The following is a 27,895-nucleotide window of genomic DNA, read 5'->3' as shown; positions in this document are numbered from 1 at the left end:
AATGCACAAATTCCCTTAAACATATAATCTTCCAAAAATCAATCTGGAAGAATCAGAAAATCTAAACAGACCAATTACAACAAATGAGAATGAAACAGCTATCAAAAAACTCCCAAATAAGAAAAGTCCTGGGCCTGATGGCTTTACAAGTGAATTCTACCAAATATTCAAAGAAGAACTAACTCCTATCTTTCTCAAGCTATTTCAAAAAATTCAAGAGGAAGGAAGACTTCCAAGCTCCTTTTCTGAGGCGAGCATAATTCTGATTCCAAAACCAGGCAAAGACAACACAAGAAAAGAAAATTATAGACCAATATCCCTGATGAATTTAGATGCAAAAATCCTCAACAAAATATTAGCAAACTGGATCTAGCAATATATGAAAAAAATCATACACAATGATCAAGTGGGATTTATTCTTGAGAGGCAAGGCTGGTACAATATTCGCAAATCAATCAATGTGATTCATCACATAAACCAAAGGACGGAGAAAAACCACATGATAATTTCAATAGATGCAGAAAAAGCATTTGATAAAGTCCAGCATCCATTCATGATCAAAACTCTCAGCAAAGTGGGAATACAGGGATCATATCTCAACATGATAAAGGTCATCTATGAGAATCCCACAGCCAATGTCATACTCAATGGGCATAAATTAAAAGCAATTCCCTTAAGATCAGGAACAAGGCAGGGGTGACCCCTTTCACCACCCTATTCAACATAGTTCTGGAAGTCCTAGCCACAGCAATCAGACAAGGAAAAGAAATAAAAGGCATACATATTGGAAAATAAGAAGTAAAACTATCATTATTTGCAGATGATATGATATTGTATATAGAATATCCTGAAGTTGCAGTCAAAAAACTACTAGACCTAATAAATGAATTTGGCAAGGTGGCAGGATATAAAATCAATACTCAGAAATCAGAGGCATTTTTATACACTAACAATGAACTGTCAGAAAGAGAAATTAAGAAAGCAATCCCCTTCACCATTGCAACCAAAAAAATAAAGTACCTAGGAATAAATTTAAATAGGGAGATTAAAGACTTGTTCTTGGAAAATTATAAAACATAGATAAAAGAAATCAGGGAAGATACGAACAAGTGGAGGCATATACTGTGCTCATGGTTAGGAAGAATAAACATCATTAAAATGTCTATATTACCCAAAGCAATTTGTAAATTCAATGCAATACCGATTAAAATACCAATGCCTTACTTCAAAGATATAGAACATATATTTCAAAAATTTATATGGAACCAAAAGAGAACACGAATAGCCTCAGCAATCTTGAAAAGGAAGAATAAAGTGGGAGGTATCACACTTCGGATATCAAGTTATACTACAAAGCCATTGTACTCAAAACAGCCTGGTACTGGCATAAGAACAGACATATAGATCAATGGAACAGAACTGAGAACCCAGAAATAAACCCACACTTTTATGGACAACTGATATTTGACAAAGGAGGTAAAAGCATACATTGGAGTAAAGACAGCTTCCTCAACAAATGGTGTTGGGAAAATTGGACAGCTACCTGCAAAAAAATGAAACTAGACCACCAACTTTCACCATTCACAAAAATAAACTCAAAATGGATAAAAGACTTTATTTAATGTAAGCAGTAAAACCATAAGCATCTTAGAAGAAAACATAGGCAGTAAGATCTCTGACATCTCTTGCAGCAATATGTTTGCCGATTAGTCTCCACAGGCAAGTGAAATAAAAGACAGGATAAACAAATGAAACTTTATCAAACTAAAAAGCTTCTGCACAGCTAAAGACAATAAGAACAGAATAAAAAGACAAACTACACAATGGGAGAATATATTTGACAATGCTTCTGATAAGGGGTTAATAACCAAAATTTATAAAGAACTTGTAAAACTTAATACCAGGAAGACAAACAATCCAATCAAAAAATAGGCAAAAGACAAGGCTCCATTGGAGCAAAAGATGGCCCAGGCGCTGGGGATGGCTCTGTGGCCTCTGCCTCAGGTGCTAGAGTGGCTCTGGTCGCAACATGGCGACGCCCAGGATGGGCAGAGCATCGCCCCCTGGTGGGCAGAGCGTCGCCCCATGGTGGGCGTGCCAGGTGGATCCCGGTCAGGCGCATGCGGGAGTCTGTCTGACTGTCTCTCCCTGTTTCCAGCTTCAGAAAAATGCAAAAAAAAAAAAAAAAAATAGGCAAAAGAAATGAATAGACACTTCTTCAAAGAGGATACACAGATGGCCAATAGGCATACGAAAAAATGCTCAACATCACTAATTATTAGAGAAATATAAATTAAAACCACAATGAGATATCACCTCACACCAGTCAGAATGGCGCTCATCAATAAAACAACACAGAATAAGTGCTGACAAGGATGTGGAGAAAAGGGAACCCTCCTGCACTGCTGGTGGGAATGCAGACTGGTGCAGCCACTGTGGAAAACAGTATGGAGATTCATCAAGAAATTAAAAATCAAACTGCCTTTTGATCCAGCAATACCACTGTTAGGAATATACCCCAAGAACACCATAGCACTGTTTGAAAAGAGGAAATGCACCCCTATGTTTATGGCAGCATTGTTCACAATAGCAAAGATCTAGAAAGAGCCCAAGTGTCCATCAGAGGACGAGTGGATTAAAAAGCTTTGGTGTATATATATACTATGGAATACTATTCAGCCATAAGAAATGATGACATCGAATCTTTTACAACAACATGGATGGACCTTGATAACATTATACTGAGCGAAATAAGTAAATCAGAAAAAACTAAGAACTATATGATTGCATACATAGGCGGAACATAAAAATGAGACTCAGAGACATGGACAACAGTGTTGGGGTTACAGGGTGGGGGGGAGGAGAGGAGGAGGTTGGGGGAGGAGAGGGGCACAAAGAAAACCAGGTAGAAGGTGACGGAAGACAATTTTATCAATGTCACCCCATCAAAATTAATCAAAAAAAAGAATGTGTCTCACGGCTAATTCAGGCAGTTAGAAGAATAGTATAAGGATGCTAATTCTGCTTCTCAGGCCACATCCTGCAAAAGGGGCCCCAAGCAAATTGATGATTTGGCTCCTCTGATTTTGCCAATTGGATTAAAAAAAAAATGGGTCAGGAACGCCCTGAAATGGAACTAACAATGCATGAGCATAAATTTAAAGGAGTTTTAGATACTGGAGCTGATATATCTTATTGCTAAGCTACATTGGCCTCCTTCCTGGCCCACTCATGCAGCAGCTACAGAATTACAAGGTATAGGGCAGAGTAAATCCCCTCAACAAAGTTCTAGTTTTCTACATTGGAAAGATTAAGGTCATTCTGGATTTTTTAAGCCTTATGTGCTCCCTGGATGGCCAGTTAATTTGTGGGGTAGAAATGTTTTGAAAAATATGGGAGCATTGCTTGTCAGTCCTAATGGTTTAGTCAGTACTCAGATGCTTGATCAGGGATTTTTGCCCACCAAGGGACTAGGGAAAGAACAGCAAGGAATTCTCACCCCCATAGAAGTGGCACCCAATACCAGAAGGTGTGGATTAGGATATCAAAATTTAGCATAGGGGCCTTGGTAGCTCCTGCTACCTCAATAATGCATTGTGCAGACCCAATTACTTGTAAATCAGATAATCCTGTATGGGTAGACCAATGGCCTTTTTCTCAGGAGAAACTTAGGACAGCTGCTCGATTGGTACAAGAGCAGCTACAGCTTGGGCACATTGAACCATCTAATAGCCCATGGAATACACTTCCATATTTTCATCTTGTTGCCTCCTGGATTATCAAGGGGCATAGGTGACCCTTACAGTTTATAGGTTTTGAGCCTGAAAATTATTGTTATTCCTTTTTTCAAAGGATCAACAAGAATGGCTCTGGGATACTTCCACTAAATGGCAAATTTCTCTTGTAAAGCAATGGACAACTTTGTACTGAAACTGTCAACTTAAAATCAGCTCAAAGTCTAGAATTATATGCCATTATCATGGCTTTTCAGCATTTGCCATATTCCCCCTTTAATCTATATACAGACAGCAAATACTTACTTATAGTGTTTCCACTATAAAGACTACTGTCTTAGGGACAAATGCTGATGAACTATTTCAGCAGTTCCTCCTTCTTCAAAGACTTGTATGTCAACATAGAGCTCAATGTTTTATAGGACATACTCGAGCTCACTCCATGATCCCTGGAGCTTTAGCACAAGAAAATGCCCCCCCTTTTTTTGTATTTTTCTGAAGTTGGAAACGGGGAGTCAGTCAGACAGACTCCCGCATGCGCCAGACCGGGATCCACCCGGCATGCCTACGAGGGGGGGATGCCCTGCCCATCTGGGGTGTTGCTCTGTTGCAACCAGAGCCATTCTAGCACCTGAGGCAGAGGCCACGGGGCCATCCTTAGCGCCCAGGCCGGCTTTGCTCCGGTGGAGCCTTGGCTGCGGGAGGGGAAGAGAAAGACCAAGAAGAAAGAGGGGGGGAGGGGTGGAGAGGCAGATGGGTGCTTCTTCTGTGTGCTCTGGCCGGGAATCAAACCTGGGAATCCTGCACACCACTCCGATGCTCTACCACTGAGCCAACCGGCCAGGGCCTAGGAATGCCCTTATTGATCAAGGTACCCAAAAGAAAATTATTTGGAGCAACCATGACAGATTGAGCAATTCAGTCTCATACTATTCATCACCAGAACGCTACAGCCCTGTGTAAACAGTTTCAACTTTCTCAGGAAGCAGCAAGGCAGATTGGGAAATCCTGTCCAAGGGGTCCTATACTACAATCTGCCTCTTCATTTGGAATTAACCCTCAAGGACCCCGACTAGGACAACTTTGGCAAATGGATGTTACTCAGATACCTTCATTTGACAAACAGTCCTATGTCCATGTTACAGTGGATACATATTCTGGATTTATAGTAACCTCTGTTAGAACAGGAGAGGCTGCTAAGCATGTTATAGCTCATTGTCTGTATGCACTGTTCTATTATTGGATTTCCTAAACTGGTTAAACTGAAAATGCTCCTACAAATGGAGCAAAAGCATTTACTGTATTTTGTCATTCTTATAATCTTTAAAGTTAAGGTATTATTAAAGTGTACCCAGCAAATATTTTAAGGTCAATTTAAAAAAATTTAAAAGGGGTAGACATATCCTGGAACTCCTATGGGTCTACCATATCATGCTTTTTACTTAAAAAAATTTTAAATTTCTTATGAATGCTGATGATCAGGAGACTCCAAATCTTTTTCTCCTGCAAACTGCTACCTTCTTTATTTGATCCAGCTAATAATACTGTTTTGTCTTTTGCCATATAGCTCCAGATATATGGAAAAGATTTATATAGGTGGATGGGATCCTCAAACCCCTCATCGAGATCTTCTGAGCATGGCTTTTAAGATACTAAGAGGCAGAGAAAGCCCAATAGAGATCAGGGGAACTACCAGCTTTTAGGATATGCCCTTAAAGGCTCCAATGCCCCAAAGGGGTCTCATAGCATGCCATCTGGGTCCTGCTTCAATAGTGGAAAGGAAGGTCATTGAGCTAAAGCCTACCAGACTTACATGCCTCTGCTGTGAGGAAACAGGGACACTGGAAGGTAGGCTTCCCCCTCACTCCTCTAAGGGACGGTTCAGTCTCTTCCAGCCTTGCTCCAGCCGCCTATGACCTAACCTTGCCCAGAATGATGGGGTTTGCCACGGAAGCCTGAAGGTGCCCAGGGCCATCGGCCCCATCTAGGACACTGTGGATGAGCCTAGGGTATTTATTCCAAGAAGCAGGTAAACTGATCTCATTTGCACAAGGGCCACTTAACTATGTCTTGCCTGAATAGTCAGGTTTTTTATTCTTTCCTCGAAGATCTCTGTTGTGGGTGTTGATAGTCCTATTTTCTGCTGCTTTGTTTAACATATAGTGTTTCCTTTATTTCTCTTACTTCAATGCCCCACTCATATTTCTGGCTGGGACCTACTCCTAATTTAGAGCTCTCTTTCCCCCTTTTGCCAACTTCTATTATTAATCTACCTTTGCCACTCAGCTTAGTGTATCCCAAGTTTCTCTTTACCAAGCCACAGTCACAGAGCTCCTGGGAAAAGCAAGCTGGTCTCATCTCTCCAGGCAGAGGAGAACAGAAGCTCCATATCCACACATGCTGCAGATGGCTTTTCCAGTCTATCTGAATCATTACCAGCTAGAAGCAGCAGTCATTGGGACTTGGACATGAGCTGCAAAGTATAGAATGGTGACAACAATTCCAGTGCCATGCGGACTTTTCCTGGATTTCTGCTCCTTATGACAGCTTCTAACAGACTGAACTGGGGTTGGGTTGCATTTTTCAGGGATTTGGCATGGTGATGGGGCCAACTTGGACTTGGTGAACATGTTAAGGACACTACTCTTTTATGGATTCTTGCTGTATTGGCCAAGAGTTTGCTTAAAGGCTTTAATCACTGTAAAAAAAATTAGAAGACTGGATAAAGAAGATGTGGCACATATACACCATGGTATACTATTCAGCCATAAGAAATGATGACATCGGATCACTTACAACAAAATGGTGGGATCTTGATAACATTATACTGAGTGAAATAAGTAAATCAGAAAAAAACAAGAACTGCAGGATCCCATACATTGATGGGACATAAAAATGAGACTAAGGCCCTGGCCGGTTGTCTCAGCAGTAGAGCATTGGCCTGGCGTGCGGGGGACCTGGGTTTGATTCCCGGCCAGGGCACATAGGAGAAGCGCCCATTTGCTTCTCCACCCCCACCCCCTCCTTCCTCTCTGTCTCTCTCTTCCCCTCCCGCAGCCAAGGCTCCATTGGAGCAAAGATGGCCCGGGCGCTGGGGATGGCTCCTTGTCCTCTGCCCCAGGCGCTAGAGTGGCTCTGGTCGCTGCAGAGTGATGCCCCGGAGGGGCAGAGCATTGCCCCCTGGTGGGCAGAGCATCGCCCCTGGTGGGCGTGCCGGGTGGATCCCAGTCGGGCACATGCGGGAGTCTGTCTGACTGTCTATCCCCATTTCCAGCTTCAGAAAAATGCAAAAAAAAAAAATGAGACTAAGAGACATGGACAAGAGTGTGGTGGCTACGAGGGGCGGGGGGAAGGAAGAAGGGAGAGAGGGAGGGAGTAGGGGGGGCACAAAAAAAACTAGATAGAAGGTGACAGAGGAAAATCTGACTTTGGGTGATGGGTATGCAACCGAATTGAATGACAAGATAACCTGGACATGTTTTCTTTGAATATTTGTACCCTGATTTATTGATGTCACCTCATTAAAATAAAAATTTATTTATAAAAAAAAAAGAAAGGGAAACCATAAAGTCTCAGTCAAAAAACTACTATACCTGTTAAATGAATTCAGCAAGGTGGCAGGATATAAAATTAGTACTTAGAAATCAGAGGCATTTTTATACACTAACAATGAACTGTCAGAAAGAGAGATTAAGAAAGCAATCCCCTTCACCATTGCAACCAAAAAAATAAAGTATCTAGGGATAAATTTAACCAGGGAGATTAAAGACTTGTACTCGGAAAATTATAAAACATTGATAAAAGAAATCAGGGAAGATACGAACAAGTGGAAGCATATACCGTGCTCATGGTTAGGAAGAATAGACATCATTAAAATGTCTATATTACCCAAAGCAATTTATAAATTCAATGCAATACCGATTAAAATACCAATGCCTTACTTCAAAGATATAGAACACATATTCCAAAATTTTATATGGAACCAAAAGAGAACACGAATAGCCTCAGCAATCTTGAAAAGGAAGAATAAATTGGGAGGTATCACACTTCCGGATATCAAATTATACTACAAAGCCATTGTACACAAAACAGCCTGGTACTGGCATAGGAACAGGCATATAGATCAATGGAACAGAACTGAGAACCCAGAAATAAACCCACACTTTTATGGACAACTGATATTTGACTAAGGAGGTAAGAGCATACATTAGAGTAAAGACAGCCTCCTGAACAAATGGTGTTGGGAAAATCGACATCTACCTACAAAAAAATAAAACTAGATCACCAACTTTCATCATGCACAAAAATAAACTCAAAATGGAGAAAAGACTTAAATGTAAGCAGTAAAACCATAAGCATCTTAGAAGAAAACATAGGCAGTAAGCTCTCTGACATTACTCGTAGCAATATATTTGCCAATTTATCTCCATGGGCAAGTGAAATAAAAAACAGGATAGCCTGACCAGGCGGTGGCGCAGTGGATAGAGTGTTGGACTGGGATGCAGAGGACCCAGGTTTGAGACCTCGAGGTCGACAGCTTGAGCGCGGGTTTATCAAAATCCCACCAGCTTGAACGCAAGGTCACTGGCTCCAGTAAAGGGTTACTTGGTCTGCTGAAGGTCCACGGTCAAAGCACATACGAGAAAGCAATCAATGAGCAACTATGGTGTTGCAATGCATGATGAAAAACTAATGATTGATGCTTCTCATCTCTCTCTGTTTCTGTCTGTCTGTCCCTGTCTAGCCCTCTCTCTGACTCACCCTCTGTCTCTGTAAAAAATAAATAAGTAAATAAATAAATAAATAAATAAATAAATAAACTGTTAATAAATGGCAAATTAAAAAAAAAGACAGGATAAACAAATGGGACTATATCAAACTAAAAGGTTTTGCACAGCTAAAGACAATAAGAACAGAATAAAAAGACAAACTACACAATAGGAGAATATATTTGACAATACTTCTGATAAGAGGTTAATAACCAAAATTTATAAAGAACTTGTAAAAATCAATATCGGGAAGACAAACAATCCAATCAAAAAATGGGTGAAAGAAAAGAATAGACACTTCTCCAAAGAGGAAATACAGATGGCCAATAGGCATATGAAAAAATGCTCAACATCACTAATCATTAGAGAAATGCAAATTAAAACCACAATGAGATATCACCTCACACCAGCCAGAATGGCGCTCATCAACAAAACAACACAGCATAAGTGCTGGTGATGATGTGGAGAAAAGGGAACCCTCCTGCACTGCTGGTGGGAATGCAGACTAGTGCAGTCACTGTGGAAAACAGTATGGAGATTTTCAAAAAACTGAAAATTGAACTGCCTTTTGATCCAGCTATACCACTTTTAGGAATATACCCCAAGAATACCATAGCACTTTTTGAAAAGAAGAAATGCACCCCCATGTTTATGGCAGCATCGTTCACAATAGTGAAGATCTGGAAACAGCCCAAGTGTTCATCAGTGGACGAGTGGATTAAAAAACTGTGGTACAGTCTGACCAGGCAGTGGTGCAGTGGATAGAGCGTTTGGACTGGGATGCGGAGGACCCAGGTTCGTGACCCCGAGGTCACCAGCTTGAGCGCAGGCTCATTTGATTTGAGCAAAGCTCACCAGCTTGGAGCCAAGGTCTCTGGCTTGAGCAAACGGTTACTCAGTCTGCTGCAGCCCCATAGTCAAGGCACATATGAGAAAGCAATCAATGAACAACTAAAGTGTCGCAACGCGCAATGAAAAACTAATGATTGATGGTTCTCATCTTTCCATTCCTGTTTGTCACTATCTATCCCTCTCTCTGACTGTCTCTGTCTGTGTAAAAAAAAATTTTTTTTTAAAGAACTTAAATAAAAAGATTTTAAATGTTAAAAAAAAAACACTTTGGTACATATATACTATGGAATACTACTCAGCCATAAGAAATGATGACATCGGATCATTTACAACAACATGGATGGACCTTGATAACATTATACTGAGCAGAATAAGTAAATCAGAAAAAACTAAGAACTATATGATTCCATACATAGGTGGGACATAAAAATGAGACTCAGAGACATGGACAAGAGTGTGGGGGTTACGGGGTGGGGGGGAGGAGAGGGAGGGGGTTGGAGGAGGGGAAGGGCACAAAGAAAACCAGTTAGAAGGTGATGGAAGACAGTTGGACTTTGGGTGATGGGAATGCAGCATAATCAAATGTCAAAATAACCTAGAGATGTTTTCTCTGAAGATATGTACCCTGATTTATCAATGTCACCCCATTAAAATTAATTAAAAGAAACAAACAAAAAACAGTGGGCCATTCCTTTACTAAAGTCTCGCACTGGTCAACGAGCATCACACAGGGAAAACACTTCCCTTTCACTCATTCAGAGCTCCCAAAGCCCTGACACATTCTCCAGTTCCACAACCAGGAGAATCTTCTCTGGTTTCTCCTAGAATCAAAGGCCTCCAAAACCTCAGTAGGGTTTCTAAAGTCCCTCAACTCTGGTTCCCCATCTGCCCACCTTCTCTCTCTCTGCCAAACATGGCTTCTCCTTCAGCACTCTGCATCTCTCTCCTCTCTCACTCTGCAACATGGATTTTCTCTCTGCTTTTTTTTTTCTTTTCTTTTTTTTTTTACAGAGACAGAGAGAGAGATAGACAGGGACAGACAGACAGACAGAAACGAAGAGATGAGAAGCATCAATCATTAGTTTTTTGTTGCACATTGTGACACCTTAGTTCAGCGGTTCTCAACCTGTGGGTCGCGACCCTGGAGGGAGTCGAACGTCCAAAACACAGGGGTCACCTAAAGCCATTGAAAAATACATATTTATTATACAATACATTTTTAAATAAAATATGTATTTTCCGATGGCTAGGCGACCCCTGTGTTTTGGTCGTTCGACCCCCGCCGGGGTCACAACCCACAGGTTGAGAACCGCTGCCTTAGTTGTTTACTGATTGCTTTCTCATATGTTCCTTGACTGCAGACCTTCAGCAGACTACATAAGCCCTTGCTCGAGCCAGCGACCTTGGGTCCAAGCTAGTGAGCTTTTGCTCAAACCAGATGAGCTCGCACTCAAGCTGGCGACCTCGGGGTCTTGAACCTGGGTCCTCGGCATCCCAGTCTGATGCTCTATCCACTGCACCACCACCTGGTCAGGCTCTCTGCCTCTTCTTTTCTCTTTTCAAAACTTTCTGGCGCAAATACTTCTCCTCCAGCAAACATTAGCAAAACAATGCCCATTCCCAAGCAGGAAGGTAATTTGCAATTTCACAGAACCACATATACCTGGCGCTGCCCAGCCCCCAATGCAAACTATAAGCAAGCAAACATAAAAATCATACTTTACATACTTATTTGACCAACATTCCACCTCTTTTGCTCGCTTTGCAATCCACACCACAGGCATTCCTATGCAAGGGATGAGGTACATTATACAAACAAATTACAGAAACAGTAGAAGTCATTTAATTTCAATAATTACAAAGGTGCTCTTCACCGTGTCTCTCTGAGTGCTTTGCCCAAAGTACACAATGTCTTTGGAGCTTCTCTCCAACTGGATGAAAAGCTTCCTGGTGCAGGAGGTTCTCCAGCACAGCCTCCCCTGACCGTCAGGGTCTCTCATATTACCCAAAAGCAGCATGTCCATCCAACAAGAGAGCTGGTGCCCCCTCTGGTCACAGTCCAAGAGTCAGTTCATGTACATGGGGCCTCAGGCCTCCGCCTTCATCTCTGCCATCTTGGCAACTCTTAAGATGCTGCCAAAAAAGGAGCATGTGGCATGGAGGCCAACAGTTCCACCTTTGCTCTAGAGAGCATGCTGCCATCCACCCCTTTGTCCCACAATTGCAAGCCTACCAGGGGCTTAGTGGCTACTCATTGCTGCTGGGATTTTACCTTCTGGAGTCTGTGGGTGGCAGTCTCAGTTCAAGTCTCCTCATCCTCAGAAGAGGAGCTAGAAATGCTTCCACTAATGCAGAGCCACTCTGCTGGCATGGCTCCTTCTTAGGCTCCAGTGGCTGCTGTCTTTCATGAAGCTGAACCCGCAGTTGTTTCTCCAACAACTGCTTTTGCCAGCGTTCAACTTCCAGGGCAAACTGCAACTCACAAACCTGCATGGCCTCTTTCTCCAGCGCTTGCTCCAGTTTCATGATCTGCATCTCTTTCTCCCGTGGCCATTCCAACTCCTTCCGCTCCTCAGTTTACAGGCATCAGGCAGCCTCTTGCACAGAGCTCTCGGTTTCCTCTCACAGGGCTGTAAAAATCAGCCAGCCCACAGTCCCCAATAGGACAGCCATGGGGAACCATAACTACAACCAATCTTCTACCTCACCCCTCAAGGGTGGTGGAGGCTCCATACCAATCTGATCCAAATCCTCTGCAAACTACACCAGATATATGATGTTGGTCAAATGTAAAGCCAGGAGCCAAGGCCAGGGCCACCATCACAGCAGCCCGGCCCATGCAGGTTCACAGTGGATTCAGACAGTCGGTAAAGAAACAATGGAGAGGACTCTTCAACCAAGGAACGCTGAAGAAGCCACACAGAGACTGGTAGGAAAAGCGGAAACGCAGAAACGTGGAGAGGGCTGCCCAGCTCCTTGGAGCGAACGGCAGCAGGGAGAGACTCGCGTGGCGGGAAGTGAGTTTAGCAAAGGGGAAAGGGTCCTGAGCCCCAGGAACAAAGCCCCAGCCTGCAGCCCCAGACCCCAGAAGAGGCATAAGGACAGGATTTAGCTGGAAACAAGTCAGGATACTGTTTGTGAGAGAGTCTGATTTCTCAGACCCAGGATCCTTCTTAAAGGGACCGTGCAGAACATCTCTCTCAAAAACAATCACCTGGGGCTCCTGGGGATGGGGGGAGAGAGGAGAAAACCACAGTAACAGGAAGAGAGTGCAATCTAGGAGGCATAGGGAGAAACATTTTGGGAGATAGCCACCCTAACCCCTGGGACGAGTCACTACCCAAAGCTGAAGTGAATATTTCCCCCAGAAACAGCAATACCAGCAAAGGGAAGCAGGAGAGCAGCCAAACAAGCTCCCCCACGGCATTCAGAGCAGAGTTGCATAGAAGGAGGGAGCTTTCGGGTCTACAGTAGTGAGTCTTAGGGTCCGAGCTGCAACGCCCCCACCCACGTGGCTGAGGGCGCACCGGAGAGCGGGCGGCAGTGGGAGACAAAAGCATGGTTCTGCTGGCAGGGGCGGAAGCCGGCTGGCCACCACTGGACCCAGGTGTGAGCTCAATCTTGCCCAACTGGGGAGAAGGGGGCGTGCAAAAGCGGTCAAGCTCAGCTGCCGGCAGCCTGTGATCCAGCCTCCGAGAGAAGGGCGGGAACCCCGGAAAGGGTAGAAACCAGCCCCGGAGCAAGGGCAGAGGAGCACAGCCCTGCCCTGCCCGTAGACCCAGGCTTGCGGTCTGACTTGGTAGCCGGCTCCTCCCGTGGGGGTGGAGTCAAAAGCCCAGAAGAGGCGGAGTTCCAATATGGAGCTGAGCTTGGGGACGCAGCCCTGCCCAGCGGTAGAGCCAAGGCTAGCAGCTGTTCCTTGAGTGGGATCATCCTGCAAAGGCAGGGCGAAAGCTTGGAAATAGGCGGAGACTCGCAGCTGAGCAAAGGTGCTCGCCAGTGCCCTCAGGACTGAGCATAACGTCACACACGAGGAGAAGGCAAAGGCCAAGGCCACCAATGCTTGTGCACCCAAGCACGTGATCACAGCCACTCCCGTGAAGAGAAAATGTGGAGGCAGAGAAATACAACACAAATAAACCAAGAGAAATCCCCAGAAAAGGACCTAAGTGAATCAGATATAACCAAATTACCACATGCAGAGTTTAAAATAACGATTGTTAGGATGCTCAAATATATTAGAACAACCATAGATGGTCATTACAAAAACCTGAATAAAGAGATAACAAATATAAAAAAGGACATTGAAATAATAAAAAAGAATCAGACAGAAATGACAAATACAATATCTGAAATAAAGAATACAATGGAAGGAATTAAAAGCAGGATGGATAAAGCAGAGAATCGAATCAGTGAGTTAGAGGACACAATAAATAAAGGCACGGAAGCAGAGCAGAAAAAAGAAAAGAGACTCAAAAAGTCTGAGGAAACTCTAAGAGAGCTCTGTGACAACATGAAGAAAAATAACATCCGCATCATAGGGGTTCCTGAAGAAGAAGAGAAAGAACAAGGGATAGAGACTTTGTTCAAACATATCATAGCAGAAAACTTCCTCCAATTAAGGCAGGAAAACATTTCACATGTTCAGGAAGCACAGAGAACTCCATTAAGGAGAAACCCAAAGAAACCAACACCAAGACACATCATAATTAAATTACCAAAGCTAAATGATAAAGAGAAAATATTAAAAGCTGCTAGAGAAAAAAAGACTATCACCTACAAAGGAGCCCCCATAAGAATGACTTCTGACTTCTCAACAGAAACACTTGAAGCCAGAAGGGAATGGCAAGAAATATTCAAAGTAATGCAGAACAAGAACCTACAACCAAGACTACTTTATCCAGCAAGGCTATCATTTAAAATTAAAGGAGAAATAAAAAGCTTTACAGACAAAAAAAAACCTCAAGGATTTCACTGCAACCAAACCAAGGCTGCAAGAAATGCTAAGGGACCTGTTGTAAACAGATCAAAGGAAAAAAAGAATATAGCAAAAGAGAAAAACAGTTTTAAAGAAAAAAAAATGGCAATAAACAATTACATATCAGTAATAACCTTAAATGTTAATGGATTAAATGATCCGATCAAGACACATAGGGTAGCTGCATGGATAAGAAAACAGGACCCATACATATGCTGTCTACAAGAGACACACCTTAAATCAAAAAATGCACACAGACTGAAGATAAAAGGATGAAAAAAAATATTTCACGCAAATGGAAATGAAAAAAAAGCTGGGGTAGCAATACTTATATCAGACAAAATGGACTTTAAAACAAAAACCATAGTTAGAGATAAAGAAGATCACTACATAATGATAAAGGGAGCAATCCAAAAGGAAGATATAACCATTATAAATATCTATGCACCTAATATAGGAGCACCTAAATATATAAAGCAGACTTTGATAGACTTAAAGGGCGAGATCAACAGCAATATTATAATAGTAGGGGATTTCAATACCCCATTAACATCATTAGATAGATCCTCAAGAAATAAAATTAACAAAGAAACAGCAGACTTAAAGGACATATTAGATCAACTCGATTTAATAGATATCTTCAGAACCTTTCACCCTAAAACAGCAGAATATACATTCTTTTCAAGCGCTCATGGTACATTCTCTAGAATAGACCACATGTTAGGGCACAAAAGCGGGCTCAACAAATATAAGAAGATTGAAATCATATCGAGCACTTTCTCTGATCACAATGGCATGAAACTAGAAATCAACCACAATAGAAAAATTGAAGAACATTCAAACACTTGGAAACTAATTAGCACGTTATTAAACAATGAATGGGTTAACATTGAGATCAAAGAAGAAATTTAAAAATTCCTAGAAACAAACGATAATGAGCATATATCAACTCAAAATTTATGGGACATAGCAAAAGCAGTCCTGAGAGGAATGTTTATAGCATTACAGGCATACCTCAAGAAGCTAGATAAAGCTCAAATAAACAACTTAACCCTGCATCTAAAAGAACTAGAAAAAAAAACAGCTAGTAAAGCCCAGAGCTAGTAGAAGGAAGGAAATAATAAAGATCACAGCAGAAATAAATGACATAGAGGCTAAAGAAACAATACAGAGGATCAATGAAACCAGGAGCTGGTTCTTTGAAAAGGTAAACAAGATCGATGAACCTTTAACAAGACTCACCAAGAAAAAAAGAGAGAGGACTCAAATAAATAAAATTAGAAATGAGAGTGGAGAAATAACAACTGACACAACAGAAATACAAAATATTGTAAGAAAATACTATGAAGAACTGTATGCCAAAAAAACTAGACAACCTAGAGGAAATGGACAAATTCCTTGAATCATATAATCTTCCAAAAATCAATCTGGAAGAATCAGAAAACCTAAACAGACCAATTACACCAAATGAGATTGAAATAGCTATCAAAAAACTCCCAAAAAAGAAAAGTCCTGGGCCTGATGGCTTCACAAGTGAATTCTACCAAATATTCAAAGAAGAACTAACTCCTATCCTTCTCAAGCTATTTCAAAAAATTCAAGAGGAAGGAAGACTTCCAAACTCCTTTTATGAGGCGAGCATAATTCTGATTCCAAAACCAGGCAAAGACAACACAAAAAAGAAAATTATAGGCCAATAACCCTGATGAACTTAGATGCAAAAATTCTCAACAAAATATTAGCAAACCGGATCCAGCAATATATGGAAAAAATCATACACCATGATCAAGTAGGATTTATTCTTGGGAGGCAAGGCTGGTACAATATTCGCAAATCAATCAATGTGATTCATCACATAAACAAAAGGAAGGAGAAAAACCACATGATAATTTCAATAGATGCAGAAAAAGCATTTGATAAAGTCCAGCACCCATTCATGATCAAAACTCTCAGCAAAGTGGGAATACAGGGAACATACCTCAACATGATAAAGGCCATCTATGACAAACCCACAGCCAACATCATACTCAATGGGCAAAAATTAAAAGCAATCCCCTTAAGATCAGGAACAAGGCAGGGGTGCCCCCTTTCACCACTCTTATTCAACATAGTTCTGGAAGTCCTAGCCACAGCAATCAGACAAGAAAAAGAAATAAAAGGCATCCAAATTGGAAAAGAAGAAGTAAAACTATCATTATTTGCAGATGATATGATATTGTATATAGAAAACCCTAAAGTCTCAGTCAAAAAACTATTAGACCTGATAAATAAATTTGGCAAGGTGGCAGGATATAAAATCAATACTCAGAAATCAGAGGCATTTTTATACACTAATAATGAACTGTCAGAAAGAGAAATCAAGGAATCAATCCCCTTTACCATTGCAACCAAAAAAATAAAGTACCTAGGAATAAATCTAACCAAGGAGATTAAAGACTTGTACTCGGAAAATTCTAAAACATTGATAAAAGAAATCAGGGAAGATACAAATAAGTGGAGGCATATACCGTGCTCATGGTTAGGAAGAATAAACATCATTAAAAATGTCTATATTACCCAAAGCAATTTATAAATTCAATGCAATACCGATTAAAATACCAATGACTTACTTCAAGACATAGAACACATATTCCAAAAATTTATATGGAACCAAAGAAGAACACGAATAGCCTCAGCAATCCTGAAAAGGAAGAAAAAAGCGGGAGGTATCACACTTCCAGATATCAAGTTATATTATAAGGCCATTGTACTCAAAAGAGCATGGTACTGGCATAAGAACAGGCACATAGATCAATGGAACAGAACAGAGAACTCAGAAATAAACCCACAGCTCTATGGTCAACTGATATTTGACAAAGGAGGTAAGACAATACAATGGTGTAAAGACAGCCTCTTCAACAAATGGTGTTGGGAAAACTGGACAGCTACCTGCAAAAAAATGAAACTAGACCACCAACTTACACCACTCACAAAAATAAACTCAAAATGGATAACAGACTTGAATGTAAGCCGTGAAACCATAAGCATCTTAGAAGAAAACATAGGCAGTAAGCTCTCTGACATCTGTCGCAGCAATATATTTGCTGATTTGTCTCCACAGGCAAGTGAAATAAAAGACAGGATCAACAAATGGGACTTTATCAAACTAAAAAGCTTCTGCACAGCCAAAGACAATAAGAACAGAATAAAAAGACAAACTACACAATGGGAAAATATATTTGACATAGCGTCTGATAAGGGGTTAATAACCAAAATTTATAAAGAACTTGTAAAACTTAATACCAGGAAGACAAACAATCCAATCCAAAAATGGGCAAAAGAAATGAATAGACACTTCTCCAAAGAGGACATACAGATGGCCAACAGGCATATGAAAAAATGTTCAACATCACTAATCATTACAGAAATGCAAATTAAAACCACAATGAGATATCACCTCACACCAGTCAGAATGGTGCTCATCAATAAAACAACACAGAATAAGTGCTGGCGAGGATGTGGAGAAAAGGGAACCCTCCTGCACTGCTGGTGGGAATGCAGACGGGCCAGCCACTGTGGAAAACAGTATGGAGATTCCTCAAGAAATTAAAAATCGAACTGCTTTTGACCCAGCTATACCACTGTTAGGAATATACCCCAAGAACACCATAGCACTGTTTGAAAAGAAGAAATGCACCTCCATGTTTATGGCAGCATTGTTCACAATAGCAAAGATTTAGAAACAGCCCAAGTGTCCATCAGAGGACGAGTGGATTAAAAAGCTTTGGAATATATATATATACTATGGAATACTACTCAGCCATAAGAAATGATGACATAGGATCTTTTACAACAACATGGATGGGCCTTGATAACATTATACTGAGTGAAAGAAGTAAATCAGAAAAAACTAAGAACTATATGTTTCCATACATAGGTGGGACATAAAGATGAGACTCGAGAGTAATGGCGGGGTAGGAAGCAATACTGATAAATCTCCCCCAAACCTCAAGAAGATCTTCAACCAGAAACAGAAAAACCTATCCTTGGAGCCACCAGATGTTTCGCAATACACCCAAAGGTATGATCGAGCGAAAAATTGGCTAAATATATAACCAAACCCCGAAGGATATAGGGAGTAAGAAATGCTCTGTCTTCCTCACTAACCTAAGCAGGGCGATTTTCACTGGAAACTGAGAATATAGAATCTAAGTCGGGCAAAGGGGGTGAATAGATCTAGGCCGCGGCACAAACGGCCGAACCAGGCTGTGGCACGGAGATCCAAGCCGAGGAAAAACTGTTCCTGTGACTACCCGGGCAATACAGCTAACACTTGCGCCAAACCCAAACAAAGAAAGACAAGCAGGGCAGCCATTTTACCTGATCCCCTGGTCGGCGCATAGTGGGCGAGAGATTCCTTCCAAAGCCCCCGGAGGGTGCGCCCGTGTTACTCCACAGAGAGGCAGAGTCAGAGGCCTTTGTGTGGGCCGAAAGCCTCCAGGCTGCCCCAGCAGCCTGGCAGAGCTGCACACGGGGAGGGAGCGAGAGCTAATTCCAACACTGGAGCACTTTTCAGTGCGGGCAGGAGGTTTCACTCAGAGGGCAAGACTCCGGCCTCACATCCTAGTCTGCGCGCACAGAGAGTGGGCAGGAGACTCCTCCCAGCACCTCGGGAGTGGGAGCCCGTGTTGTCCCACGGAGGGGCAGAGTCGGGGGCCTTTGTGTGGGCCGAGGGCGGAGTCTCAGGCCACCCCAGCGCCTTGAAAAAGCCACACACAGGGACGGAGTGAGAGCCAATTCCAACACTGGAACTTTTCAGTGCAGGCGGGGGGTTTCACTCAGAGGGCGAGACTTCCGGTCTAACATCCTGGTCTGCACGCGCAGATAGTGAACGAGAGTTTCCTCCAAGCCCCCCGGGAGTGGGTGCCAGCCTGTGTTACCGGACAGAGTGGCAGAGCCAGAGTTCTTTGAGTAGGCAGAAGCCCCGGCTGATTATGCTAGCGGCTCTGACTGACTGAGCCTTACCCAGAGCCCTGTGCTGAGTGGAAATAGAGTGGGGAGTTGCCAGCTCTTTGAGCCTCTTACTATCCAGGCAGAGGCAGCAGCAACCCCATAGCTGGATTCTCAGGCTACTAATTGAGGAAGGAAAGACTAGGAGAGAGGCTCCTGGAACACGGACTCTCTCACTGTCGGAGCCTATAAATGCTAATGAGCCTCGACTGCCAACGAGACTGAAGCACAATACATGACATCTCCATAGAGACTTATCAACTGCAAACCTCTACCTGAGCATGCCAAAGGGGCAGAACCCGGGGTACAGAGTCACCGACCAGGAAGAGGGAGAGAAAAGAAAAAGCAAGAAGATAACCTCTCAAAATCAGAATAATCCGCAGACTTTATAACCTATCCCATTTTATTATATTTGTTCGTTTGTTTCTCTTATCTTCATCCTTGATTTTTTTTTCTTTTTTTTCCTCCTCCAATTTGGTCATTTAACTCTCTACCGGTCTTACTCTCTCCTCTTCTTGAACTACACTACCCAAAAGTGTTACATCTCCCATTATCTTTTCTTTCCTCTTCCTTTCTCTCTGTGAGGGTTGCACTTCAAAACCCTTAACTCTCTCTCTCTCTCCTCTTTTTTCTTTTTTCTTCTTTTAGTGGTTCCCTCTTTTTTTTCTCTCTCTCTCTCTTTCTTTTCTCCCTCTATATTAGTTTCTTCCTTTCTCCTTTACGTCTTCTCTCATTCAAACCTCAATAACAAACAAATTATTTTATCTGGGACTCAAACTTATGTTTGTGGCATTTTGGGGGGTTTTTACTTCACCTTTTTAACTCACTAGCAGTGCTCCCATCCCTGGCTCTCCATTTTATCAAGCTCTTTTTCCACTAAATACAATAGTAATTTTTTAATCTCTCCCGCCATTTTCCTGTTTCCCTCTTACTCCTCTCATCATAACTCTTAGTCAACCAACACCTAAACTCAAATCATTTTATTCTTGATCCAAATTTTTTCATTATTTGCTTTTTGTGGGTCCATACCCCCCCTTTTTTTATTATTTTTTTTCTTGCCCCTTTATTACTTTTCCCCAATTCAGGCCCTCCATTACAGGCATTGTTTGTTCTATTAAATACAATATAATTCACAGTTCACCACAAGATTTTCTCAAGAAAGAGGGGAGAGGAGAGGAGAGAAAAAAAGGAGGGGGGAAATAATTTCCTTTTTTTTAATTTTAATTTTATTTTATTTTTCTTTATTTTATTATTAATTAAAAAAAACACAACTTTTTTTTATTTTTTATTTTTTTAACTTTTTATTTTTTATTAAATCTCATTAATACTATCAACAAAACCACCCTCAGATGCCATTAAGGAAGAGAAAATCGAATATCATGGATACAAAAGAAAGAGAGGTAACACAGATAGATGAGGAAAAATCTATGGAGAAAAAATTTAATATATTGGAAACCTTGGAGTTAAATGACAGAGAATTCAAGATAGAAATCCTAAAAATACTCAGAGATATACAAGAAAACACAGAAAGGCAATTTAGGGAGCTCAGAAAACAACTCAATGAACACAAAGAATATATGTCCAAGGAAATTGAAACTATAAAAACAAATCAAACAGAGATGAAAAATTCAATTCACGAGCTGAAAAACGAGGTAACAAGCTTGGCTAATAGAACAGGCCAGATAGAAGAGAGGATTAGTGAAATAGAAGACAAGCAACTTGAGGCACAACAGAGAAAGGAAGAAAGAGACTCAAAAATTAAAAAAAATGAGATAGCCCTACAAGAATTATCTGACTCCATCAGAAAGAATAACATAAGAATAATAGGTATATCAGAGGGAGAAGAGAGAGAAAATGGAATGGAGAACATACTCAAACAAATAATAGATGAGAACTTCCCAAGCCTGTGGAAAGAACTAAAGCCTCAAATTCATGAAGCAAACAGAACTCCGAGTTTTCTTAACCCCAACAAACCTACTCCAAGGCACATCATAATGAAATTGGCACAAACCAATGGCAAAGAAAAAAATTCTCAAGGCAGCCAGGGAAAAGAAGAATACAACATATAAAGGAAGGCCCATTAGATTATCATCAGATTTCTCAGCAGAAACTCTACAAGCTAGAAGAGAGTGGACCCCAATACTTAAAGTCCTGAAAGAGAGGAACTTTCAGCCACAAATACTATACCCATCAAAGCTATCCTTCAAATATGAAGGAGAAATAAAAACATTCACAGATACAGAAAAGATGAGGGACTTTATCATCAGAAAACCCCCACTCCAGGAATTACTAAAGGGGCTTCTCCAATCAGATACAAAGAACAACAAAAAAAAACAGAGCCACAAGTAAAAGCTCCAAGAAGAACACAATAAAACCAAATTTAAACTGTGACAACAACAAAAAGAAAGGGGGGAGAAGATGGAGAGTAACAGTAGCAAAGGACGATGGAGTGCAAAAGTACTCACAAAATAGTTCGCTACAATGAACAGGGTAGGAACCCTTTTCATTACTTGAAGGTAAGCACCATTGAAAAAACCACCACAGAAGCACATGAGATAAAAAAGATAGCAACAGAGGAAAGATGTATGGAATACAACCAAATAAAAACAAAAGATAGAAAAACGAAAGAGAAGGATCAAACAAGACACAAAACTAACAGAAAGCAAGATAAAAAAATGGCAATAGGGAACTCACAAGTGTCAATACTTACACTAAATGTAAACGGATTAAACTCACCAATAAAAAGGCACAGAGTAGCAGAATGGATTAAAAAAGAAAATCCAAGTGTATGCTGCCTACAGGAAACTCATCTAAGTAACAAGGATAAAAACAAATTCAAAGTGAAAGGCTGGAAAACAATACTCCAAGCAAATAACATCCAAAAAAAAAGCAGGCGTAGCAATACTCATATCTGATAATGCTGACTACAAGACAGCAAAAGTACTCAGAGACAAAAACGGCCATTTCATAATGGCTAAGGGGACACTGAATCAAGAAGACATAACAATTCTTAATATATATGCACCAAACCAAGGAGTACCAAAATATATAAGACAGCTACTTATTGACCTTAAAACAAAAACTGACAAAAATACAATCATACTTGGAGACCTCAATACACCGCTGACGGCTCTAAATCGGTCATCCAAACAGAGAATCAACAAAGACATGGTGGCCTTAAACAAAACACTAGAGCACCTGGATATGATAGACATCTACAGGACATTTCATCCCAAAGTGACTGAGTATACATTTTTCTCCAGTGTACATGGATCATTCTCAAGAATTGACCATATGTTGGGCCACAAAAACAACATTAGCAAATTCAGAAAAATCGAAGTTGTACCAAGCATATTTTCTGATCATAAAGCCTTGAAACTAGAATTCAACTGCAAAAAAGAGGAAAAAAATCCCACAAAAATGTGGAAACTAAACAACATACTTTTAAAAAATGAATGGGTCAAAGAAGAAATAAGTGCAGAGATCAAAAGATATATACAGACTAATGAAAATGACAATACGACATATCAGAATCTATGGGATGCAGCAAAAGCAGTGATAAGAGGGAAGTTCATATCATTTCAGGCCTACATGAACAAACAAGAGAGAGCCCAAGTGAACCACTTAACTTCACACCTTAAGGAACTAGAGAAAGAAGAAAAAAAAAACCCCAAAACCAGCCGAAGAAAGGAGATAATAAAAATCAGAGCAGAAATAAATGAATTAGAGAACAGAAAAACTATAGAAAAAATTAATAGAACAAGGAGCTGGTTCTTTGAAAAGATCAACAAAATTGACAAACCTTTGGCAAGACTTACCAAGGAAAAAAGAGAAAGAACTCATATAAACAAAATCCAAAATGAAAGAGGAGAAATCACCACGGACACCGTAGATATACAAAGAATTATTGTCGAATACTATGAAAAACTTTACGCCACTAAATTCAACAACCTAGAAGAAATGGATAAATTCCTAGAACAATACAACCTTCCTAGACTGAGTCAAGAAGAAGCAGAAAGCCTAAACAGACCCTATTAGTAGAGAAGAAATAGAAAAAACCATTAAAAACCTCCCCAAAAATAAAAGTCCAGGCCCTGATGGCTATACCAGCGAATTTTATCAAACATTCAAAGAAGACTTAGTTCCTATTCTACTCAAAGTCTTCCAAAAAATTGAAGAAGAAGCAATACTTCCAAACACATTTTATGAGGCCAACATAACCCTCATACCAAAACCAGGCAAGGATGGTACAAAAAAAGAAAACTACAGACCAATATCTCTAATGAATACAGATGCTAAAATACTAAACAAAATACTAGCAAATCGAATACAACAACATATTAAAAAAATAATACATCATGATCGAGTGGGATTCATCCCAGAATCTCAAGGATGGTTCAACATACGTAAAACGGTTAACATAATACACCATATCAACAAAACAAAGAACAAAAACCACATGATCTTATCAATAGACGCAGAAAAGGCTTTTGATAAAATACAACACAATTTTATGTTTAAGACTTTCAACAAAATGGGTATAGAAGGGAAATATCTCAACATGATAAAGGCCATATATGATAAACCATCAGCTAACATCATATTAAATGGCACTAAACTGAAGGCTTCCCCCTTAAATCAGGAACAAGACAGGGTTGTCCACTCTCTCCATTGTTATTTAATGTGGTACTAGAGGTTCTAGCCAGAGCAATCAGACAAGACAAAGAAATAAAAGGCATCCATATCGGAAAAGAAGAAGTAAAGGTATCACTTTTTGCAGATGATATGATCCTATACATTGAAAACCCCAAAGAATCCACAAAAAGACTACTAGAAACAATAAGCCAATACAGTAAGGTCGCAGGATACAAAATTAACATACAGAAGTCAATAGCCTTTCTATATGCCAACAATGAAACAATTGAGAATGAACTCAAAAGAATAATCCCCTTCACGATTGCAACAAAAAAAATAAAATACTTAGGAATAAACATAACAAAGAATGTAAAGGACTTATATAATGAAAACTATAAACCATTGTTAAGGGAAATCGAAAAAGATATAATGAGATGGAAGAATATTCCTTGTTCTTGGTTAAGAAGAATAAATATAATTAAGATGGCTATATTACCCAAAGCAATATACAAATTTAATGCAATTCCCATCAAACTTCCAATGACGTTTTTTAAAGAAATAGAGCAAAAAATCATCAGATTTATATGGAACTATAAAAAACCCTGAATAGCCAAAGCAATTCTAAAGAAAAAGAATGAAGCTGGGGGCATTACAATACCTGACTTCAAACTATATTATAGGGCCACGACAATCAAAACAGCATAGTATTGGCAGAAAAATAGACACTCAGACCAATGGAACAGAATAGAAAGTCCAGAAATAAAACCACATATATATAGTCAAATAATTTTTGATAAAGAGGCCAACAACACACAATGGAGAAAAGAAAGCCTCTTCAATAAATGGTGCTGGGAAAACTGGAAAGCCACATGCAAAAGAATGAAACTGGACTACAGTTTGTCCCCCTGTACTAAAATTAACTCAAAATGGATCAAAGATCTAAACATAAGACCTGAAACAATTAAGTACATAGAAGAAGACATAGGTACTCAACTCATGGACCTGGGTTTTAAAGAGCATTTTATGAATTTGACTCCACAGGCAAGAGAAGTGAAGGCAAAAATTAATGAATGGGACTACATCAGACTAAGAAGTTTTTTCTCAGCAAGAGAAACTGATAACAAAATAAACAGAAAGCCAACTAAATGGGAAATGATATTTTCAAACAACACCTCAGATAAGGGCCTAATATCCAAAATATACAAAGAACTCATAAAAAAAAACTTAATGAAGGATATGAAGAATCTATACACTGAAAATTACAAAATATTATTAAAAGAGATTTAAAAATACACAACAAAAAAGAAAGATATTCCATGTTCATGGAATGGAAGAGTAACATAGTTAATATGGCCATATTATCTAAAGCAATAATCAAATTTAATACAATCCCCATCAAAATCCCAATACCATTTATTAGCAAATAGAACAAGTAATCATCAGATTTGTATGAAACTAGAAAAGATGCCAAATAATAAAGTAAACCTGAGAAAAAATGAAGTGAGAGGTATCACATTACCTGCCTTTAAATTATATTATAATGTTAAATAATCAAAACAGCATGATATTGGCAGAAAAACAAAGATACAGATCAATGAAATAGAACTGAAATCCCAGAAACAAACCCACATGTATATGGGCAAATAATCTTTAACAAAAGATCCAAAAACACACAATGGAGAAAAGTAAGCCTCATGGTACTAGGAAATTGGAAAGCCACAGGCAACAGAGTGAAACTAGATTTGTTTTTCCCTATGTAGAAAAATTATTTCAATATGGACCAAAGACCTAAATATAAGATCTGAAACAATAAATTAGATGAAAACGGCCCTGGCCGGTTGGCTCAGCGGTAGAGCGTCGGCCTGGCGTGCGGGGGACCCGGGTTCGATTCCCGGCCAGGGCACATAGGAAAAGCGCCCATTTGCTTCTCCACCCCCCACCCCCTCCTTCCTCTCTGTCTCTCTCTTCCCCTCCCGCAGCCAAGGCTCCACTGGAGCAAAGATGGCCTGGGCGCTGGGGATGGCCCCTTGGCCTCTGCCCCAGGCGCTAGAGTGGCTCTGGTCGCGGCAGAGCGATGCCCCGGAGGGGCAGAGTATCGCCCCCTGGTGGGCAGAGCGTCGCCCCTGGTGGGCATGCAGGGTGGATCCCGGTCGGGCACATGCGGGAGTCTGTCTGACTGTCTCTCCCTGTTTCCAGCTTCAGGAAAAATAAATAAATAAATAAATAAATTAGATGAAAACATAGATACTAAACTTATAGATCTTGGTTGTAAAAACCATTTTAAGAATTTGACCCCAAAAGCAAGAGAAATAAAGACAAAAATGAATGGGACTATATAAAAATAAAAATCTTCTGCTCAGCAAAATAAATGGACAAAAAAAAAAAAAAAGAAAAAAGAAAAGAGAAAATGGAGAACAACAAAAAGACAGCTAACAAAATGGAAGGTGATATTTGCAAATGACAGCTCCAACAAAGGGTTAATAGCCAAATTATATAAAGAACTCATAAAACTCAACACCAACCCAAGAATCCAATTAAAAAATAGGCAGAGGACCTGATCAGACATCTCTTCCAAAAAGACATACAAACAGCCAACAGATATATAAAATGATCTTCAAATTCACTAGCTATTAGGGAAATGCAAATCAAAACTACAATAAGGTCTGATTGGTAGTAGCATAGTGGATAGAATGTCAACCTGGAGTGTTAAGGTCGCTGGCTAGAGCTCTGAGTCATTGGCTTCTTGACTTTCAGGTCACTGGATTGAGCCCAAGGTCACCAGTTTGATTCCTGATCAAGGCACATTTGAGAAGCAATCAATGGATGCACAGCTCCATGGAACAACAAGTTGATACTCTGTTGCGCTTCCTCTCTCTCAGTACAATGAGATACCACCTCACACCTGTTAGAATGTCCATTATCCGCAAGACAAGAAATAACAAGTGTTGGAGAGATTGTGGAGAAAAGGGAACCCTCCTTCACTGCTGTTGGGAAAATATACTGGTACAGCCAATATGAAAAACAGTATAGTGCTTCCTCAAAAATTTAAGAATAGGCCTGACCTGTGGTGGCGCAGTGGATAAAGCGTTGACCTGGAATGCTGAGGTCGCCGGTTCAAAACCCTGGACTTGCCTGGTCAAGGCACATATGGGAGTTGATGCTTCCAGCTCCTCCCCCCGTCTCTCTCTTCTCTCTAAAATGAATAAATAAAAATAAAAAATAAAAAAAAGAATGTCAAAAAAAAAAAAAAAAAAAAAAAAAAAAGAATAGACTTACCATATGACCCAGCAATCCCTCTACTGGGTAGCTACCTGAAAAATTTGAAAACATTTATTTGCAAAGGTGTATGCATCTCTGTTTATAGTGGCCAAGACATGGAGACAACCAAAATGTCCTTTGATGGAAGATTGGATAAAGAAAATGTAGTATCTATATTCTATGGAATACTACTCAGCCATAAGAAAACATGAATTCTGCCATTTGCAACAAAATGGATGGGTCTTGATAATATTATGCTAAGTGAAATAAGTCAGGCAGAAAAAGCTAAGAACTATATAATTTCACTCATATGTGGGATATAAAACTAAAACTCACAGACACAGACAACAGAATGCTGGTTACCAGAGGGAAGGGCATATGGGGTAGAAAGGGGCTAAGAAGGTCAAATATGGTGACAAAAGATGGTCTGACTTCGGGTGGTGGGCACACAGATCACATATCATAGAAACGTACACTTGAAATCCATATGATCCTATTAACCAATGTCAGCCCAATAAATCTAATTTAAAAAGTTAGAAGACTTGTGTGGCAAACTTTATGGACAATTAACTCATAGAATTTAGACTGAAATTAAGCAATCACAAGTTAGCAATACTCTATTAAAGAAACCATTTATTTATTGTCATCTGTTGCAGAGGACCAATAAAACAGCAACATTT

General features: G+C 40.3%; 1 protein-coding gene across 1 annotated transcript in view; it reads right to left on the bottom strand.

The window, feature by feature from the left end:
- The window catches only part of HERC3 (HECT and RLD domain containing E3 ubiquitin protein ligase 3), an 809,237-nt gene that overhangs the window by 695,588 nt on the left and 85,754 nt on the right, over positions 1 to 27,895 (bottom strand). The gene's annotated exons all lie outside the window — the stretch shown is intronic.

The sequence above is a fragment of the Saccopteryx leptura genome, chromosome 5, assembly GCF_036850995.1.
Source record: "Saccopteryx leptura isolate mSacLep1 chromosome 5, mSacLep1_pri_phased_curated, whole genome shotgun sequence".
In the NCBI taxonomy this organism is placed as follows: domain Eukaryota; kingdom Metazoa; phylum Chordata; class Mammalia; order Chiroptera; family Emballonuridae; genus Saccopteryx; species Saccopteryx leptura.
This window is presented reverse-complemented; position numbering and strand designations above follow the sequence as displayed.